This window comes from Elaeis guineensis, chromosome 10 (assembly GCF_000442705.2).
Source record: "Elaeis guineensis isolate ETL-2024a chromosome 10, EG11, whole genome shotgun sequence".
In the NCBI taxonomy this organism is placed as follows: domain Eukaryota; kingdom Viridiplantae; phylum Streptophyta; class Magnoliopsida; order Arecales; family Arecaceae; genus Elaeis; species Elaeis guineensis.
Window position 1 is genome coordinate 67,488,293 of NC_026002.2, and position 23,516 is coordinate 67,511,808.

The following is a 23,516-nucleotide window of genomic DNA, read 5'->3' on the forward strand; positions in this document are numbered from 1 at the left end:
ATTTTAAGTTTCACCAAATAATTTTCAAAAGACCATTGATGTTTCGTAGAGCATGAGTGAGGTATGTTATTGAAATATTAATACTAATCAATATTAAGAGTTAACTAAGAATACTAAATTTTTTTTAAATTTTTTCTAAATTATCTTTACCTTTATCTCCAAATCATTAACCTTCATATAGACAAGTATATTGTTACTTTCATCTTTCATTTATTGAATTTTTTTTTTAACATTATACTACTATTGAATGTCTTAACCTCTTAAGCTTTCTGTTTGACTCATGTAGTGAGTTTTCAGTTAATGAGTCCCAAACCAGATGACTTTAGGGCACTAGGTATAAAATACCCCTTGAATCTACTTGCTCGAATCAAACAGACTACGAGTTAAAACTAGCTTTACAATAAAGCTTCTTTACTCTTCATACCTTTTGACGTGAAACTCAATACTTGCTTAGGCAAAGAAGCTCGATTACTCAGCATGAAGTATTTGAAAATTCTTTTTTTTCTTCATATGAAGAAATATATAGTTACCCTACACAAGCCCATAGGAAGTCAACTCTTCTTTGATGCTGGTAGAAAAATTTAAAAATATTCAAATAAAACTATTTAAGTTCTAAACTTAACTCTTTATTGAGTTTTCTTAATACTTGATCTCTCAATATCTTACAAACTCGCTAATCTGTACATCAATTTTTTTAAAAAAATATTTGATTTAACTCGATTTTTAAGTGTAATCAGATGCTTAAATGCTAAATACTAACTTACTCGAGGATTTAAAAAATTATATATTATTCTTTCTTCCAACATAATCAACATTGTCCTCAATGGAGTAGAAAAAATGAAGGGTGCATAAAAAGAGAAAGAAAAAGGAGAGATGTCACCTGATCCAGACATCTTTTCAAAATTAGTTCTCCCTCCTACTTAGCCAATATTATCTTCAAATCTCTACAAAAGATACGAAACAAGACTTGATTAACCTAAATAAAATATAAAAAAAAGGAAAAGTAAAAGCTGAAACTGGGTTGCCTTCCAAAAAGTACTAAGTTTATTGTCTTCAGTCAGACTACATTTATTGACAGGTGTTTCTATACAGAGCGGTTTATTATTTCTAAAAAAATAAAGATCAGTTAAAATAAAGTAAAAAAATTTAGATTACATTTTAAAAAGTGCTAAGTTTTAAGTCTTCAGTCAGACCATACTAATTCTACCTCACTTATCCCGTATCAAATATTGGTTTAACAAATTCAAGTGGATAAGATGGGTGAGGTGAATCAAGCAGGGCATTAACCTTCTGGACTTGAATTTCTTCAATTGGTTTATTCAAAAAATTCATCCTTACAAGTGGTTCGACAGGTGGTAGTCATTGTGGATGAACTCTTGATCACTAGATGGAGCTATTTCAAATTTTTGATTTGACTAGAGATTACAGTCAAAATCTTCTTTCCCTAGGTCAACGGGCTCATAGATCTCATCATGGATCAGGTTTACATCAACGAGTTGATCCCTTTTATTTTTAAGATTAAAAATATTAAAATCAATAGTCATGTTTTCAAATGAGAGCTTCATGAGTCTATTACGGCAATTGATTACGGCATTGGTGGTTGCTAAGAATGATCTTCCTAAGATTACTGAGATGTGATCTTTTGGATTAATCACTGATTCAGTCTCGAGGATCACAAAATCTATAGGGTAAATGAAACTGTTGACCTTGATTAACACATCTTCCACAACTCTTTCGGAGACCCTCACTGATCGATCTGCCAGTTGCAATGTAATTTCTGTAGGCTTTAATTCTCCTATCCCCAATTTTTTATAGATCGAAAAAGGTAAAATGTTCACACTAGCCCCTAAATCTAATAAGGCCCTATCAATGATGGTTTTTCCAATGACACAAGAGATTATAGGAGACTCTGGATCTTTGTACTTAACAGGCATGTGGCTCGACAAATGTGAGCTCACATTGGCCGCTAAGAAGACTTTTTTGAGAACATTGATGGTCTTCTTCTTTGTGCATAGGTCTTTGAAGAATTTGACGTATGTGAAAACTTGTTGGATCATGTCTAATAGAGGGATATTTAGTTTCACTTTTTTAAACATCTCTAAGATTTGATCCATATGGGTTGTGTCGTTGGACCTAAGTTTATTTGAAAAAGAAGCTACAGGATTGGTGGGTGATGTCTTGACTTGCTTAAACCCTGAGATGGATTCTGCAAGTGGCTTGGGTGTTTCGTCAATCTCTATTGACTCCTTAGACTTATCTGGATCTTTAAACTCGATATGATCGATCACTTACTCATGAGGTGGTTTAGACAATGGGTCATCTTGCTCTTTAGATGTACCGACATGGTTGTCTACTTATTTTTTAGATCTTAAGGTATGAATTATATTTAATTGATTGATTTAAGCTCCTTGTTATGGTTCTTGATTGTTCTGGATCCTAGAATTAGCCTCAGGTTGACTCGGTAGTTTATCTTTTTCTCTTTCACTCACAGCCATGACTAATTGACCTAACTGCATCTCTAAATAGGTAATAGCCTGGGTGTTGAAAGTTAAAAGCTGGCCCGTGGTCTGCATGAAGTTATTTAGTGTAGTGTTGGTGCTAGCAGTCGATTTGGTTAAGATTTTCAGACTCTTTTCTAGCGAGTTAAGCCTTTGATCATTGCTAAAATCTGATGGATTATTTGATGATTGAGTGGATCTGGGATTGGGCTGGGTGAAGGTAGGTCTATTTGAGTTTGACTCTTGTGATCAAAAAAAATTGAGATGGTTCCTCCATCCTAAATTATATATTGGTGCATAGGGCTCATTTATGAGTTTTTGATAGGCTGCATTCACCTGTGCTACTTCGTTCTCGACTGGACCCATTAAGAAAGGACATCTTGTCATTGTGTGGTCTGTGGCATTACACCCATTGCAAGTGGATGTTGCAACTTGGTTTACTTAGGTGTATCCCTTGAGTTCTAGGACCTCTATCCTACGGATCAAAGATACAAATTTAGCCTCTTTAGCTAGAAAAGGTCAAACTTGATATACACCCCCTCTTGAAGGTGTGAGTCCATCGGGTTCCCTAGTAATCTCTCATTGTAGGCTCTTTTTTATGAGGTCCTTTAGAAATTGTCAGGCTTTTATAGATTTTTTGTTCATAAATTGACCCTGACACATTGATTCTAATATAGTTCTAGAGTTTGGATCTAGTCCTTCATAAATAATTTAGCACAGTCTCTAAGTTTCTATTCCATGGTGTGGGCATTGACTCAAAAAAAATTTTAAAATGATCAAAGCACTTTCAAAAAGACTCACCGAGTAATTGATAAAATTGATTAATTTCATTCCTAAATTTGGCAGTCTTATGGTGTAGAAATTTTTTTTTCAAAAATACTTTAACAAAACCCTACCATGATGCGATAGATTGGTTAGGAAGACTATATAACTACTTTTTGGCACTATCCTTGAGGGCAAAGTTGATCAACCTAAATTTTATAGCATCTTCAGTAAGCTATTGAAGCCGCATTGAGCTGTTGAAGCCGTATTGTGGCGCATACTTCCTCAAATTCTCTCATAAAAATGTATGCATCATCGATTTTGATGAATTTGGAAAGCATGTTTATGATTTAAGGTTTAATTTCAAAATTGATATCAGTTTGTGACAGTCGGATACATGAGGGTTGGGCTGACCCAACTGGATAGCAAAAGTCTTTCAATATCCGAGGTTCATATTCGGGTTCACCCATGGTGGTCTTAAGGTCTACTGGACTCGATGCAAAGTTTGGATTTATTCTCACTAATTGACTAGAAATCTTTATCCAAAAAGAAATTTAAGAATTTTTAGTTATTTTTATAAATTTTTTTTAAGAGAAGAGAAAAAAGAGATAGATAAAACAAGAATTCTAAAGATGAGAGCCTAAAGAGTTTTAAATCTAGAAACGATAGAGAAGAGTATTTTAATTAGGGTTAATGTTTGTAGGTTAGTAATCAAGTTATGCAGTCAATCTTAGCTAAGAAAAATCCTAGAGCTAGACAGCTCCTAACTGCCAAGGTTGTCTTTAAGCACTCCAGATAAAAGACTAGCCACTCAATTGGCTAAGTGTAAGGTTGGTGGGGGTCCCCCTGTTGCTTTTCTTAGACACCAACTGAGTTGGCCAAATAAGTGAATGGAACCAATTAAATAACCATCTTCTTTCATGACGTAGTCTCTGAACCACTTTTCTAGACTCCAGTCAATCTGACTAATCCTAATTTGGTCCAACTCTTAAGATTCCTTATCCTATTGAGCTCGAGAGTCCTTAAGGCCCAACATCTAATTGATTTTAGATTAAGATTTAGGTCAATACAGTATGCAGGATGATAGTTTGTGGGCCAAAAAAGGATGATGAAATCCCCATCTTATCTTGTTTAGGGTTTGTGCCCTTAAGATATTTTATGAAATTATATAATGCAAGAAAAGGTGGCTATATTTAGTAGTTAGTCAAAAGTAAATTGATTTGTTTTACTTTTTAGATTTTATGATTAAGTATCTAATTCTCTAAGTAGATTATGAGGTGTCAATGTAGAGAGATTTTTTTAAAAAAAAAAGTAAGTTTGATTAAAGAACTAAGCAAATTAGAAAGCAAATAAAAAAAAACTAAGAATAAGACTAAAAAATTTTTTTTAATAAAAAAATAATCATGCCTAGATCTCCAATAATGATGTCAAAATTTGATCACTATCGTAGGTAGTCAAGAATAAAAATCAACTCAAACTATATAGATAGAGTGAGTCAGGATCGTTTCCATGAAGATTTAGGGTGATTGTTTTTCTTTTTTTTTAAAAAAAAATAAAAGAGAATTGATTGTAGAAAAATTAAAAAAAAATAAAATAATAAAAATTTAATTATAAATATAAATTAATTTATAAAAAAAAATAAGTCAGAGAAATAACTCAAAAATTTTGAATCCACTATGCAAATTAGATTTATTTTTTTCTTTCTTTTTATGTTGCAATATTAATTCTTGTGATTAGGGTATTAGTATAGCTTATCTCTAAGGGGTACGGACTGTATCAGTAGATCATGGTTCATCCTATTAGAGTATAAACTATCTAAATTTAATTACAAGATATAAAGTATAATCTAACATACCACGATCTATCTCTCCTAGACACGTACCGTATCCAGGGATCACAGTACGTCAGTGGATGGTTTAGACCGTGTAGGCTAGATCAATACCTCAAAATAATAAGACATAAAATAAAAGTATAATTTTATTACATAAAAATTAAATACAAAAAAAATAAAAATTTATTTACAAGCTTCATCGTATTTTCGAGTTGAAGGGATTTAGCCATGCATCAAGATCTCCAGCTCTATATTCTCCCCTTTTGGATCTTTAAAGTTTCTTAATTTATTTCTCTAATTTTTTCTTGCTTTTTCTCTGATTTTTTCTGCTCCACACACTTATTTTCAGACCCTCTATTTATAGGTGAATTTTTTACTTATTTTTGGTCACAAAAGGAGTCCTAAAACCCTTAGAATTCGTATGATATCCGTATGATTAATTTCTGGCTGTTAGATTGCGTTTGGACCATCCAGATCAGCCCAAAAATTATTAATCAAATCTTTATCGGGGTCAGAAACCACCACAGCTGTTCAATCGCATATCTGATGAATTTTCGATTGTTGATCAGTGCCTGTTATCTCCTATCCACCATCGGAACGAACAGCAGCCGTCGAATCAAACTCCAGTTTGAATTTCAACTATTGGATTGTGCATTGGATTTCCTATTCTCAGTCGGGAGTGATAACAACCGTCTGATCTCAGTCTAGATTGATTTTCAGCTATCGGATGGTGCAAAATCTCTCCTTTTCAATCGATAACGAACAGCAACCGTCGGATCAAGTTCGGGATCGATTTGGACCATCGAATCACACAAAAAAGCTTCCGCCCGCTATGGACCACACCATACACCATGAGACTATTCCGATGGATCATGCCCTTGAATCTGTAGACTGAGCAACCAATCCACCATGCATCGAAGGCAATAAAATTTATTTTTTAGGGTATTTTGGCTTGATTTTTACTCTGATTTTTGTCTGAAAAATTAGAAAAAATATGTAATAAATTTTTTATTAATTTTTTATCATTTTGATACTTAAAATTACTCAATTAACTTGACATCTTTTTTCCATAGATATGCTCTAATTTTATATATTTTTTAAAATTATTTATTTTATAAGAAAATCTAATTTATTCATGAAATTAGATTTTTAAGAAGATGTTAGCACCATAAATTACTAAAAATATCTAAAATAAATATAAAAATATATCACTTATCAATGTTCATAAGGTGAAGAACTGACACACATAGAATTAGATTTATTGATGAATCAAATTCGGAGCCCGTAGAGGTGCCATTAAGAAGATCCGATAGAGTACCACATTAGTTGGATAGATACTATAGTTTCTTGATCTAGAACGATGATCCCATTGAACTTGATGAGAATGATGAGGATCTGATCACCTATATGGAAGCCATGCAAAGGTCCGACTCTCAAAAATGGCTTGAGATCATGAAATCCGAAATGAAGCCCATGGAGATCAATGATGTATGGACACAAGTTGATCCACCCGAAGGGATAAAACTTATAGGGTGTAAATAAATTTTCAAGAGAAAAAGAGGAGCGGATGGAAAGATAGAGACCTATAAAGCCCATCTAGTTGTCAAGGGTTACCGTCAGCGTTATGGTATTGATTATGATGAGACGTTCTCTCCTGTGGCAATGCTCAAGTCCATCCTGATTATACTTGCTATTGCTGCACACTAAGATTATGAGATCTAACAGATGGATATCAAAATCACTTTCTTTAATGGAGAGCTGGAAGAAAAAGTGTATATGATACAACCTGAAGGATTCACATCCATAGATGAGTCAAAAGTATGCAAGCTGAAAAGGTCTATTTATGGACTTAAGCAGGCATCTAGGAATTGAAACATACATTTTGATAAGGTGATCAAAATGTATGACTTCATTAGGAATGGAGAAGAGCCTTGCATGTATAAGTGAGCTTCTGATTCTGTAGTCATCTTCCTTATGTTATATGTGGATAACATACTATTACTAAAAAATGACATCCCAGCTTTGTAGAGTGTGAAGCTGTGGTTATCATCACAGTTCTCCATGAAAAATTTGGGAGAAATATCCTACATCCTAGAGATAAAGATCTATAGGGATAGATCTAGAAAGTTGCTTGGATTGTTTCAATCCACGTACATTGATACTTTGTTGAAGCGGTTCAATATGGATAATTTCAAGAAAGGTTATCTTATGATAGGTCATAGAATTACTCTTTTCAAGAAAGATTGTCTGATAACTCCTAAGGAAAGAGAGCATATGAGTAGAATACTATATGCTTCGACAGTGGGATCTATCATGTACGCTATGATATGTACGAGGCTAGATGTGACCTATTCACTAGGGATAGTGAGTAGGTACCAGTCTAATCCAGGTGAGAAGCATTGAAAGATTACGAAAGTAATTCTTAAGTATTTGAGAAATACTAAAGATCAATAGTTTATCTATGGAGACACTGACCTGAAATTTGTGGGATACACTGATTTTAGTTTTCAGTCAGATTATGATGATAGCAAAAGTGTGTCGAGCTACATATTTACCTTGAATAAAAAAACTGTTTGCTGGAAGAGTTCCAAGCAACATACTGCAGCTGATTCTATATGCGAAGCAGAATATAATGCTGTATTAGATGCTGCAATATATTCTGAACCGCTATCATCTGGTGTGAGAGATCGTGAATCGAGACGACGTCGACCTTCAGAAGATCGATGAAAAAGAGAACTTAGCCGATCTTTTCACTAAAGCTCTCGAGATCAAAGAGTTCGATGACTTCAAATGAAAGATGGGTGTAAGATACTATCCTGATTGGCTTTAGTCCAAGTGAAAGTTGTTGGAAATTATATCCTAAAATCAATTGTATGATGATTGAGTTCATCTTTATATATGAATTATTGATTAATTAATAATTATTCTGATATTTTTCATCACAAAGTTATATCTTTCTTGAACTCTTGTGTTGTGATGAAGTTTTTAGAACTATGCTAGTGTGCGATAAAGAGAAAATTTATCATATAGTTCTTAAATATATTCATGACCAAATGATACGTCATTACAGGATAATGAAATTTATCGAGTGGAGGTCGTTGTGTGCCATATGGATTAGTTATCCTCTTAACCAAAGAGTGTGATGACATTGGTATGGCATACAGATGAGATGTAGGAGTACGTCGTTACTGAATAAGTGACTCTGCTGCTAAGCATTCTGCTGTCAAAAGTTGCTCGCAAAATACATGGGTATAAGTATCTTCTAGACTTGAGATCATAATAGTGATTTGTAAAAAATTCACTATACTTTGGTGTCGGACTATCTAAATTTCTACTGTAGTGACAAAAGACTACTAGGTACAGTCAAGTACATACAAAGTCTGTGTGTGGATCAAGATGAAATTGACCTCTTAGAAATATTAGAGTTGATGTATCACTTTATTTTAATTTAGCAAATTCTTGGCTAGGGTAATCTATGACATAGATTTGAAAGGTTGAAATATAATGTAGATGAAGCAATCTCGGTTGACAGTTAATCTGAGACCATCCTAGAGCATTTAGGGTCAAAAAGATGAATTATGTGATAACCATGTGTATGAGTTCTAAATATTTTTTTATGATAATTTGACGTATCTAAACGTCAGAAACCATTACTAGATGGTATCTCGATTAGTACAGAAATTGATTTCTGTGTTACCGGCTTAATGTTTGAACCTATGGAGTCACGCACACAAGTCAGACAAAGTAGAAAAGAATTTATTTATGTTTATATGTCCAATTTAAAAGTACTTGACTTGATTGAATATATAAGTAACTTGATTGAGAATTAAGTTATGGATCAAATGGGATTGAAGAGTTGACTATGTCTAGCTAGCACTACATATGAGGTTAAGGTTCAATTTTGGAGATAAATAATTTTTGATTTATGATGCATGAAGTATATGAGATATTGAATTTAAGTACTAATTAATTTTATATTAGATCTAAATTAATTAGACTTAATTGGGTCTAAAAATTCAAGTTAGACTTGGTATAAAATTTTTAAAGAGTTTGGGATTAACAGTCTTTCGAAATTATTTTGAACCAGCTTCGAATTAGATTCGAATCGGATCTATTTTGATAAGATATGAGAAATTCTATTTGCACGAGATTCTCTTCTCATATGAGCTGACCAACATCTGGAATAGTGCTAGTTTGGGGTGTCCTATGTGGGTGAGGGATTGGGTATAATTTGATTGTCATCATGATGGCAATTCTATCTCATATAGAAATCCTTCTTTCATGAGTATTGGATTGATTCAAATCAGATTTGAATTAGAACTCCTATACTTATTGGGTCATAAGATTCATCTATAAATAGAAAGGATTTCTACCTATAGATGCATAGCAAAATAGCAAACAAATCAGATTGAGAGAAGAGAAAGATAGAGAGAGGCGTGAGAAGAGAGAGAGATCCCTTCTTCTCATCTTTGGCATCTCCCCTTGGTGCCGCCCCTTTCTCCTTGGTGTGGGCCCTCCTTAGACATCCCACCTGCTGGTGTGAGGTATCACACCAGCACATCTCTTCCCTCATTTGATTGGGTTGTGAAGATCGGAGTTCATCCTACTTTCCTACAGCATCTGACATGCATGCGAAGTAGAGGGTCTGCACATCCAGACCTTCATGAAGGTTTAATTTAGATTATTTAAGATTTGATCTCTGGTTTCACTGCTAATCAGGTAAGGATTTGATCCTTATTCATGGAGATTAGTAGCAAAATTTTTAGATGCAACCTGAGCTATCCAAGAGAAACAGATTTTCTTTCCTTCACTAGCAAGGTTACCTTGAATCTAATAAGATTTTTCTAAACCCAATTGAGATTTCATAAGCCCAATTGCTTATTCTAGGTCTAATCTCTTTATTGTATAATCCCATAGGTTCAATTCTATCTGGTAATGAGATATACAATGATCTCTATTATAATATCATTGAAACTCTTTTCAATGGGTCAGAATAATTCCACTCTAACTTATCAAAAATTATCAATCCTGAGTAACCCTAATGAGCTCTCACAATGTACCAGTGACACCTAGCAGTATATTGTGGCAACCCAGTAGAATCGAAAAAGAACCTCAAGGTGTAGTTTACGTATGATTCAGTCCCTCTATCGTGAGTTCCGACTAGATGGTAGGTCATTGATAAATCGTCAAACCTCATCATCAATCATATGATAGATTTGATCAGTTCAAATCCAATTGTGATCTTTATGAAAACTCTTTTTTATCAATCACATGCTGTGGCCATAGACTCTTAGACTTAGCCTCTCAAATCTCATAGGACTACTTCTCTCTATCAAGGTTGACAGATTCTATCTTAATATGCATCCTACTCCTACAGCGGACCAATTATCGCCTACATCTACTACAAGGGCTCATTGAGACCATATTTATGTGTCAGTCAAACTCCAGTAGCTTCACTGCGAGCAGTCATACCATCATAGATCAAAAAACTATTCATACAACTACAGCATCGAGACAATCACTGACGATCGAATAAAAATTCAAGTGATCTCTCGTATGGTCATGCTCAGTACTAGTTATTTTTTAATAACTACTCGCACTCATCGCTCAGTGTCTCTACACTGTAGATCAAAAACTCATCTATCTCGAAAGAAGCGATCTGTACATCGATCTATCCAAATCGATCACTATCCTCATGATGATACTATGATCGGGAGCATTTAAAAATTAAATATATATCTCTAATTCTCAATATTTTGAGAATATGTATCAAAATGTTAATTCTATAAACAATTCAAGGACACATCATACTTGAATGAAAAATAAACTTATCATTTTATTGATCAAATCAATATATTAAGTATAAAATTATGTCTTAGCTTTATTATAATGTGTCAGCTATATTGATTTTTAGGACATACATCTAATAATTAGGTCTGTTGCAATAGCACGAGGAGCCTCCCACCAATCTTTCACTTATCTGGCTGATTCGGTTAGCCGATTTCAAACTTGGAGGGCTCGAAGGTAACCTCAACAGTTAGGAGCTGTCTAGAATTAGGATGACCCAAAGTAGAGTTTTAATTTGCTTGATAACTAGCTTGCTTTTAAAAAGTTAAATCTAACTAAAACACTCTCATCTATCATCTATAGGTTTAGGACTCCTTAGGACTCTTATATCTAGAACTCTTCTTCTTCTTCTCTCTTTCTCTCACATATATAAAAAAAATAAAAAATTAAAAAATTAAATTTTAAAAAATTTCTACTAGGATAAAATAATGATTGCCAGATACAATCTAAAGCCTATAAGCCTACAAGGTAACTGAGAAAGAAATAGATTCTATTAGACAATCTAAAATTCTGCAAGACTTGTATTACCCGATTAGCTCTGTCCAACCATTTAGAATTAGATCCTCAGTTAACAAGTTTACAATTGACCCTCAAACGATTAACATGCATCTCATATTTATTGAAATTGAAGATGCATACATTTATACAAGGGAGTTTGGAGACACTAGAATTACAACTTTGACCAGTAGAATTGAAGTCTCAGAATTCGAAAGACATATCCAATTTAACCAAGTGCTAGCACCCATGTGCACTAGATGTGATGCACCAGATCATGCTGTGGAGGAGTGTCCTTTTCTGATGAGTCCAATCTAAAATGGATTCATACAGGGGAGTGCAGCCAATGAAAGAGATAAGAATGAACCTTATGCACCAACCTATAACTCAGGGTGAGAAAATCATCCTAATTTTATGTGGTCACAAGATGCAATATTAGGAGCCCATATTTTTGATTAACCCTACCTAAGGCCCAACAAATACTGAACAATCAACTAGATCTACATCCTGAGGAAGGAGTCAATACATTAGAAAAGAGTTTAGAAGTCTTAACACAATCAACCTCAAACATTAAAAATACTCTCAATAATTTCATGCAAACCACTGATCAGTTATTAAAATAATTGAGCCAATCAGCTACAGCGGTCAGTGAACTAGAAGAGAGTAGATTACCAAGCTAACTCAAGGTTGACCCTAGAGCCCAGAATGATCTAGAACTTAAAGATCAATTCGATCAGTCGAGAATATTTAGGTCTGAAGAACTAGAGGAGATATCCGAAGCTGATAATAATAATGAGGTATCCGAATCTAGTGATCATTATACTCAGTCAAGACCAGAATTACTTGTTGAACCCCTCATGACACCGGTTGAACCTTTACCTAAAAAAGAAGAAACAATAATAGGAATCCAGAAACAACTCTCTCAGCACATCAAGTACATAGATCTATGACCTTTAGAACTCTAACTAGTACTTAAGTTATACCTAGATCTAATTATAGAGGAAGAATTGTTAGTTGTTAGGAGAATGAGTCACATAATGGTCCCACATAGGAAATACTTTGAGAAAGAGCTCGAATCACATAGGAAATTATAGATCCATGTTAAAATTCGAGCAGGAATAGGATAAGTACTCTTTTAGCATCTGGTTTAAGATGTTAAACTTAGCACTTCTTATGTTCAGCCAGCTACTATTTTCTAGTCGAGCTAATCTGGCCATTCGGACGCACTGTCAATTCTTTGATCTGAGACATAGGAGTTGACTGATGAGGAGATATCGGTAATGATGCATGAAAGTCACCGAATGGTAGTCGGCTGGCTTCCGTCTCCTCAGGGTGTGAAGCACCGATTAGACAGCTGATGAGGTCTAGCTCGATAGAGATTATGGCCGACTATGAGTCGGCAAGAACTTCAGCAAATGGGCCCGCTATTCTTGGACATCATGGATCTTAGGTCTTTTCATATCATCGGTCCAAGTGAAATTTCTCCCAACATTAAGCAAATTATTTTACTACACCTTTAACTATCTTTAAAATTATTTAATGCACACAAGTGTCATCTAATAAATTATGATGCATGTAATACAAAAATATACAAAATTATATAAAAAAATAAGGTATCTATTTAACATATCACACACACACCAAAAATAATTATTTATATTTTCATTTATATAATATTATTTAATATTATTATATTATTTAATGTCTTTATTACGAATCCACTTGGATCATCAGAAATTTGTGTAAGTTGAATTTATTTTTCCAAATACTTTCGGAACAACTGGAGCAACACGCGCGCGCGTGTGTGTATATATATATATCTTTGTGTGTGTGTGTGTGCGTGTGTGTGTGTGTGCGCGTGTGGCTGGTTGATACCATATAACTAAGTTTGCAAAGCTTTGGAGCGGATTCACATACCGAGAAGCATTGAAATAATAAAACAAGGGGTTGTTGAAGTATACCATCTCACCTCCTACTGTACCGTTCAGGATCTGATGGTGAGTTTCAGCTATGAGTAGAGCCATATCTAAACTAGTCCATCGGTAGTACAATTTACGCGCATGCGTATATATAACAAAGAGTAAGTTGATTGCCAAAAATGTAGATCATCCTCTTACTAACTTAATGTCACGCTCCCGACCCGAAATTTATGAATCGAGGGTCGCGGCAACCACCGCATACTCATAGAAAACTCTTCCCATAAGCATGCAAGACATCTTATCATGCTATCCTAAAACAACAGCGGAATAATTATTCAATAATTTAAATCTAAAACATAACAACCTAAATTTTTTTTTTCTCTTTAATATCTCAATAAATTCAACAATAATTCAAAGGCTTTGCATCAAATTCAATAAGCCTTCCAACCTAAAATAAAAGTACGAAGATTCTGCTTCTGATCACTCTTTTATTCATATCTTGTATCATCTTAATTCCTCAACATCTGTAAAAAACAGTAAAATAAGAGATAATGAGCTAGACAGCCCAGTAAGCAACGATCACTTCTCAACAGATTTCATCAGGCATATAAGTAAATAATCATTTATAGAAAATAAGCATATAGAGTTCATCAATTCGAAATCAATTTCAATTATGCAATATAATTCATGCCAAATTCATTTCTTTTTCGAAATTTCAAGTTTCTTTCAGAATTTCAATTTCTTTTGTTCTTCAATTTCTTTTCGTCAACCATGAGCTATGACCACATTATCCCTGTGGCAGGGTCATAATACCGCGTATCTGCTTGCGGTGGGCTGCGAATCATCTGGCAGCCAAGTCCTTTGGAACCGCTGGTCTAACTGGCGGTTTTGTCGCTGGTCTATCTGGCGACATGTCGCTGGTCTTACTGACGACATAAATCCTCAGGACAGTCAATTGCCAACGTATATGCCCCCGTTGGCGGGGTCCTCAACATAGTCAGATTGTCAATTCTTATTGTTTCTTATATCATAATTCTTTATAAATCATGTTTCATATTCTAATTTCGATAATAAAACATATAATCATGTAGTATCGAAATCAATCAATATAATGCATCATGAAATCAATATATTCAATCATGCTTCATCATAACATTTCAAATAAGATATTTTTATAACAAAAATACCATTCATCCAATTCATGCATCGTTTCACAAATCATGTCAGAAGAATACACTATAATTTGCCGATGAATCTAGAAAAGGTAAAACATTACTTACCTCGAACGCATTCCAATAAATCCATAAAATTCTATAAATTTTCTTTCAAAAATTCTGTTCGTAGATCATATCGCGATATCCCATAATCAAACATCCACAATCCTATACAGAATCAATTTGAATAATTAGAAAGAATACGAATTCTATATTTCAACGGTTTAGATTGGGTCCGATCATCTAATTTCATCTAATCAAAATCTAATTAGGACCTAAACGATCCAAAGTTTTGACTATCAGATCAAATCGGATTCGAAGTGATAGGACCAAGGTTTCTTCATCGATTTCATAAAATCAAATGGAGAGAGAAAATCAGAGGAGAGAGAATTTATGAGGTACAATTCGAATTGATCAGGTGACACAATCCAACATTACGATGGGTCCAATATCTCGATTGGTGAAATCAATGTGATCAAATCAAGTCATGGCTAGATCGGAAATCATGGATGATCAAATCTAAAGATTCATGGTCTGATTAGAGTGGGTGCCAGTACGTTGTCTGACAATCATGGATCAGGGTTCTTCATTAGAATCAGATCAGACTTATTAAAAGAAATTTCTTCATTCACTAACCTTTTTTTAGAGAGAGAATCAATCAAGAGAGAAAATATTTTAGAGAGAGAAAATTCTAGAGAGAGAAAACTCATCTTGAATTCTTCAGACAATATGATTCAACAAATCCGATCGATCAGATCAAATCATGCTAAGATTATCATGTGGATAATTCAATAAGATCATGAGAAATAAAATCTAAAAATACCTGATCTGATCAAAGTGGATGTCGGTGTACCATCCGACGATCACATATCAAAAAATCCATCACGAGGATCATTTAAATTCATCATCATTCTTCTCAAAATTCTAAAAATCTTAGGAGAGATAATCTAGAGAGAGAATTCTAGAGAGAGAAAGTAGAGAGAGAAAGTCCAATTCTAGAGAGAGAAAATACTAGTTCAGCTGAAGAGAGAGAGGGAAGAGAGAGAAACTCTCTTTCTCATATTTTATATCATTATTTATTAATTAATTTAATAATTTTTCTTTTCTTTTCTTTTCTTTTTTTTTTCTTCATGGAAGAGAGAGGAGAGAAAATCCTATTTATTATATTATTACATTATTATTATTTTATTTTATTTTTCTTCTTTCTCTTTTTTTTTTTCCTTTTCCTTTTTCTTTTCTCTTTCTTCTTTTTCTTTTCTTTTTCTTTTCTTTTCCTTCTTCTTCTTCTTTTTCTTTTCTTCTTTTTCTTCTTTTCTTCTTCTTCTTTTCTTCTTCTCCCGCGCCGGAACAGAGGACTCTTGGTCCTCAGGCCTTGAACGGCCGTTCGGGCCGCGGCTGCCACGATGGAGGCCGGCGGCCGACGGGCCATCTCCTCCGATCACGGAGGAAACATGGCCGGCGATCAAATCCGATCGCCGGCGCCGGAGATTCACGGAAAATAAGCCCAAAAAAAACAGAGTCTGTTCCCGACCAAAAATCGGCGACGCTCGTCGTCGGCCACCGCGCACAAATGCACGGGGGAAAGAGGAAGGAAGGGAGGAAAAAGTGAAGGACTTACCACGACCTCCTGGGACCTCGTCGGAGAGAAAACACGGCGAGGAACCAACTGCGCCCGCGGCTCTTCTTCGGGAAAATCGGAGAGAAAGAGGGGAAGAAAAGATCGATGAATCGATTCTAAAGAGAGGGGGTCTTCTTATAGGAATTCCTAGGACTCCGAGGAGTCTTAGGAGTTCGATCTTTGCTCGGATTTCGCCGGAGAAGGAGACTCCTATCGGGAGTCTTCTTCCCGGTTTAGAATTCCTCTGTTTTTTTTTTTTTTTTTTCTGTTTGGGCTTTTGATCGACTGGCTGGGCTGGGCTTGGTTGGGCTATCACATTCTTCACCCCTAAAAAGAAATTTCATCCTCGAAATTTTTCTTGCTTGAGTCTTCATACTTTCTTACTTGAATCTCATCCACAAATATTCTAATTCTTGATATAAATTCATTCTTAAATCATTTCATAAGAAAAAGTCAGTACATCAAATATCTATCTGAAATGGAACCATTCATTTTCTTATTTATCAAGATCCACGTCTCAAAGATTTTCAATGTTTCAAGATTTCGAAATTATGATCTTATTTTCTGTAAAAATTAACATTCAATATCTCATGACTCAAATTAAAATCAAATCTATCTCTTGTGAATAGAAGAGGATCAACGTCTCTATTCTTGCATAAGAACTTCATTCATCATCATCATTCATTTTTTTTTTTATATTTATTTCAAAATATTTACCACTCTTAATTTCAACCCATCATAAGATAGGAAAAACATACTTATGTGAATCATTTGATGATATCACAATCAATCAAAATTCAAAAATATTTCTCTTATTCATACTTTCAAAGGTTTAAGATTTATCATTTCAATCTCATTCTCGAACTTTTGATATTTTATTTCTCGATGCAACTTCATCATTAAGTCATTTCATAAAGATCAATATCATCATTGTTGATTGAATCAATATCACTATTTCTAGTCATCAAAATTTTCTTACTCAAACCCTCAAACTCTTAAATATTCTAAGTATATCAATTTTCTTTATCTAAATATTAACATCTCTTAATTAATCGATTCATTATCAAATTATGAATAACTTCAATCCATCTTTTGTAGAACAATCGTCAATATCAATAGATAACCTTAATCTTTTTCATTCAGTCGGAGAAATAATAATAATCAAAAGAGTTCAAACTTCAAATTTCATTATACTCTGGAGATAATTATTTGAGTATACTAATCTAAGATCAAAATCATCATTCGATAAACAATCTCAAATTCTTCTTAATAAATAAAGAATTATAAAATTTAATTCTAGTATAGAGAAAATTTATCTCTAAATATTCTAAATCTAAAATCAAAAATCAAAGGTCCACTCATCCTAGAATTAGGATGCTAATTATTTTTGTAGCATAGTAGGTGGAAGCACTACTTTTAAAAGTCACATTAGGATATCTAAAATGATTCAAAATTTTAAAATATTTTTCTTTCTAATGTCAATAAATTTTCTTGCATCAAACCATATCATCTGTCATAATTCTTTGACTCAAAGAATCAAGATTCCTGACTTACTCAAAGTAATCCAAATTATCATGCTTCCGCTGCACACTCTGATCTAACAGTCAAAATTTCTTAGCTTCACCAAAAAAGTTTGATCAAATTATTTCTTTACCTTATCAATAGAAAAGATCTAAAATTTTAAATTTCAATTGAAGTCAAAGATTAACTTTCGATTCTCATTCATACTTTTACTAGTGTACAAAAATCTTGATTAACCCTTGAGTCCAATATCATATTTAAAACATCATATAGATTTACTATAATCAATATGAATCAAATCTTAATTCTCATATCAATTCAATTCGATAATTTTCAAACCAAAAATCTTTATAAGTCAAATCAACGAGAAAATCCTTCGATGCTCCACCAAATTTGGACATAATCTGAATATATAAGAACTTCAAATCATTATTTTTTTTTCTAAAATTTCTATCATCAGGATCTTCAATATCTATCAAATATCCTTTCATAATAATCATACAAGCTTCAAAAAAATCAAGTCTCCATTTAATAATAGATTCAATTAGGGACCTCATTAACAAAAGCAAAGAAACTCCATATCAATTTCTAAATCCCAAAGTTTTTTTTAAATTGTAAATTCACATGGATCCCTTAATCTGAAATAAATATAAATCAGATCTTTTATCTTAATCTGAAGATATCAATTTTTCATTAACAACCTCAACAATAATATCAGAAAATCTCTTGATCAACTTAGATACGAAGTCTTTAAATTAAAATTTCATACACATCATGTAGTCTCCAATAGACATAATAAGATCCATTATTTAGATCTAAGGATGATGATTAAAGCTTCCAGTATGATGAATATCCTATAATTTCAAAATCAATTTCATCAATAAGACATAGGTTTCTTTGCAATATCCTCAAATATGTATTCATCATAATATGCCACTTTATATATAATCCACATACCAAATTCAATTTCGATAAATATTCCAATCAAACATCATAAAAAATTTTTTCTTAGCCCATTCTGGAATAATATTTTATTATCAAATCTTTATCTTACCAATAATAGTCAATCTCTCAACTAGAAGTAATATCATAATATTATTCTCACATCGAATTTGAACTTACGATTCACTTGAATAACCCATGATCAAATTAATAACCATAATGCACAATATAATTTTATATCAATCCTTTTGTGATTACTTTCGATCAAGATCTAAGTAATCATATCATGATCAATAGATCATCCATCATATTTCAAATTCTATATGTTATAATCTATTGTAATCCTTTCATACATAATCTCAATGTTTAATCAAAATTTATAAATATTTCTCCCACTACAATCATCAAAGATCTATCCTATAATGTCCCTGGTGTCTATCCACTAACACCCATTCTATATCTGATTCTATGTTTCATAATTCATCCACTTATGCTCTGATACCATATTAATTGTCACGCCCCCGACCCGAGATTTGTGAATCGAGGGTCGCGGCAACCGCCGCATACTCATAGAAAACTCTTCCCATAAGCATGCAAGACATCTTATCATGCTATCCTAAAACAACAGCGGAATAATTATTCAATAATTTAAATCCAAAATATAACAACCTAAATTTTTTTTTTCTCTTTAATATCTCAATAAATTCAACAATAATTCAAAGGCTTTGCATCAAATTCAATAAGCCTTCCAACCTAAAATAAAAGTACGAAGATTCTGCTTCTGATCACTCTTCTATTCATATCTTGTATCATCTTAATTCCTCAACATCTGTAAAAAACAGTAAAATAAGAGATAATGAGCTAGACAGCCCAGTAAGCAACGATCACTTCTCAACAGATTTCATCAGGCATATAAGTAAATAATCATTTATAGAAAATAAGCATATAGAGTTCATCAATTCGAAATCAATTTCAATTATGCAATATAATTCATGCCAAATTCATTTCTTTTTCAAAATTTCAAGTTTCTTTCAGAATTTCAATTTCTTTTGTTCTTCAATTTCTTTTCATCAACCATGAGCTATGACCACATTATCCCTGTGGCAGGGTCATAATACCGCGTATCTGCTTACGGTGGGCTGCGAATCATCTGGCAGCCAAGTCCTTTGGAACCGCTGGTCTAACTGGCGGTTTTGTCGCTGGTCTATCTGGCGACATGTCGCTGGTCTTACTGGCGACATAAATCCTCAGGACAGTCAATTGCCAACGTATATGCCCCCGTTGGCGGGGTCCTCAACATAGTCAGGTTGTCAATTCTTATTGTTTCTTATATCATAATTCTTCATAAATCATGTTTCATATTCTAATTTCGATAATAAAACATATAATCATGTAGTATCGAAATCAATCAATATAATGCATCATGAAATCAATATATTCAATCATGCTTCATCATAACATTTCAAATAAGATATTTTCATAACAAAAATACCATTCATCCAATTCATGCATCGTTTCACAAATCATGTCAGAAGAATACACTATAATTTGCCGATGAATCTAGAAAAGGTAAAACATTACTTACCTCGAACGCATTCCAATAAATCCATAAAATTCTATAAATTTTCTTTCAAAAATTCTGTTCGTAGATCATATCGCGATATCCCATAATCAAACATCCACAATCCTATACAGAATCAATTTGAATAATTAGAAAGAATACGAATTCTATATTTCAACGGTTTAGATTGGGTCCGATCATCTAATTTCATCTAATCAAAATCTAATTAGGACCTAAACGATCCAAAGTTTTGACTATCAGATCAAATCGGATTCGAAGTGATAGGACCAAGGTTTCTTCATCGATTTCATAAAATCAAATGGAGAGAGAAAATCAGAGGAGAGAGAATTTATGAGGTACAATTTGAATTGATCAGGTGACACAATCCAACATTACGATGGATCCAATATCTCGATTGGTGAAATCAATGTGATCAAATTAAGTCATGGCTAGATCGAAAATCATGGATGATCAAATCTAAAGATTCATGGTCTGATTAGAGTGGGTGCCAGTACGTTGTCTGACAATCATGGATCAGGGTTCTTCATTAGAATCAGATCAGACTTATTAAAAGAAATTTCTTCATTCACTAACCTTTTTTTAGAGAGAGAATCAATCAAGAGAGAAAATATTTTAGAGAGAGAAAATTCTAGAGAGAGAAAACTCATCTTGAATTCTTCAGACAATATGATTCAACAAATCCGATCGATCAGATCAAATCATGCTAAGATTATCATGTGGATAATTCAATAAGATCATGAGAAATAAAATCTAAAAATACCTGATCTGATCAAAGTGGATGTCGGTGTACCATCCGACGATCACATATCAAAAATCCATCACGAGGATCATTTAAATTCATCATCATTCTTCTCAAAATTCTAAAAATCTTAGGAGAGATAATCTAGAGAGAGAATTCTAGAGAGAGAAAGTAGAGAGAGAAAGTCCAATTCTAGAGAGAGAAAATACTAGTTCAGCTGAAGAGAGAGAGGGAAGAGAGAGAAACTCTCTTTCTCATATTTTATATCATTATTTATTAATTAATTTAATAATTTTTCTTTTCTTTTCTTTTCTTTTCTTTTTTCTTCATGGAAGAGAGAGGAGAGAAAATCCTATTTATTATATTATTACATTATTATTATTTTATTTTTTTTTTCTTCTTTCTCTTTTTTTTTTTCCTTTTCCTTTTTCTTTTCTCTTTCTTCTTTTTCTTTTCTTTTTCTTTTCTTTTCCTTCTTCTTCTTCTTTTTCTTTTCTTCTTTTTCTTCTTTTCTTCTTCTTTTCTTCTTCTCCCGCGCCAGAACAGAGGACTCTTGGTCCTCAGGCCTTGAACGGCCGTTCGGGCCACGGCTGCCACGACGGAGGCCGGCGGCCAACGGGCCATCTCCTCCGATCACGGAGGAAACATGGCCGGCGATCAAATCCGATCGCCGGCGCCGGAGATTCACGGAAAATAAGCCCAAAAAAAACAGAGTCTGTTTCCGACCAAAAATCGGCGACGCTCGTCGTCGGCCACCGCGCACAAACGCACGGGGGAAAGAGGAAGGAAGGGAGGAAAAAGTGAAGGACTTACCACGACCTCCTGGGACCTCGTCGGAGAGAAAACACGGCGAGGAACCAACTGCGCCCGCGGCTCTTCTTCGGGAAAATCGGAGAGAAAGAGGGGAAGAAAAGATCGATGAATCGATTCTAAAGAGAGGGGGTCTTCTTATAGGAATTCCTAGGACTCCGAGGAGTCTTAGGAGTTCGATCTTTGCTCGGATTTCGCCGGAGAAGGAGACTCCTATCGGGAGTCTTCTTCCCGGTTTAGAATTCCTCTATTTTTTTTTTTTTTTTTCTGTTTGGGCTTTTGATCGACTGGCTGGGCTGAGCTTGGTTGGGCTATCACACTTAATATTAATCATATATAACAATAATGGCCAATAGTTCAAATAAAAACAATAATGCCCAACAGTTCTCCTTTTTTTTCTTTCGAGCAAAGGTCAACAATCCTATTCAGGTATTGGCGCATGACAGGAGGCTAGCTTAGTAGATGAACATTTTTTTAGTTCTTGAGTTTATATATAAAGTTTTTTTTTCCAATATTTTCATGTTTGTTTGTTTCGGTCAAAAAAAAAATCCAATTTACAAAGAAAATTTTTGTAATCTTTTTTCAGTGGTTTCCGTGAAGCGATGTATTTTATTTGTTTCTTGAGAAACTAAACTTTCACTAATCAAGGCATGCCAAAATAAAGTAAATCCATCAACAAGCTTGGTTAAGTCAAGATCAATGCATCAGCTTGAGGCATTATATATAAATAGAAGAGTTAAGTCATACTTTCCAGATTCTTCTCTTTTCTTCTAGGTTTCTTTTACCATATTCAAGTTAAGCAAGTTGAAAAAAATCTTTCTTCTCTCCAATCAAATCATAGTACTAATTGTCAATATATATAACTTCTATAATTTATGAGAAAGTTTAATATGAATTTCCTTGCAATAGAAGGTAATGCATTGATGATCAAGATTGGCATTGGTAGCATCATGATAAAATGCTAGCCAAGTTGCAGATAAACCTCACCTTGGAAGAGTCTGTTTATAATATTTGAGAAGGTTTTGTTTACAGCTAAAGTTAGAAATTGGTGCAGTTAAAGCTGTGGACTTCTGAAAATATTCTAGATGAAGGCAATGGATGGATAGCTGCACATGCGATTTGGCTAAACAAAACAAAATGATATCATGCATATGTAAGTTGATTGTTGAGTTTTGATCAATATAAATTAATTTTTTTTTAATTGGGTCACCTAGATGCTTATGATATAGGATTTCATGGAACCGTTTCTTTTTTTTATTTTGGGTAAAGATGGAACTAGTATAAATAGCAAGGGAGGTTTATTTTTTGATGAAAGTGATAGGTGCGTGTCTCTATTAAACATGTGCCATTTCGCTACTTAAACAAGGAGCAGTAGTAGTTCACCAAAAACAAGCAGCAGTAGTACCATGCACAACTAAGTTCAACGCTCTGTTTAAACACACACACACACACCAACAAAAATAAGAATTATTCCCCATCTAGGGCTTTTTATCAGTTTGAACTACGTTCCTCTAGGAACGTCATGTTATAGGATGTAACTTTACACAGTGACTGCTAGGGAAAGATACCGGGGTCCACAAGGATAGGGAAGATTCGTGCCGTATCAACTCTGCTTACTGTATTGTGGAATAAGAGGTGGTGCGATTCCAGCTCGTGCCATAATTAGAGATGGGAACAAGCTGTCTTTTGAGTCATTAGAGAGGGGATATGAGTGAGAAAAATAAGTAGGGGCCAGAGC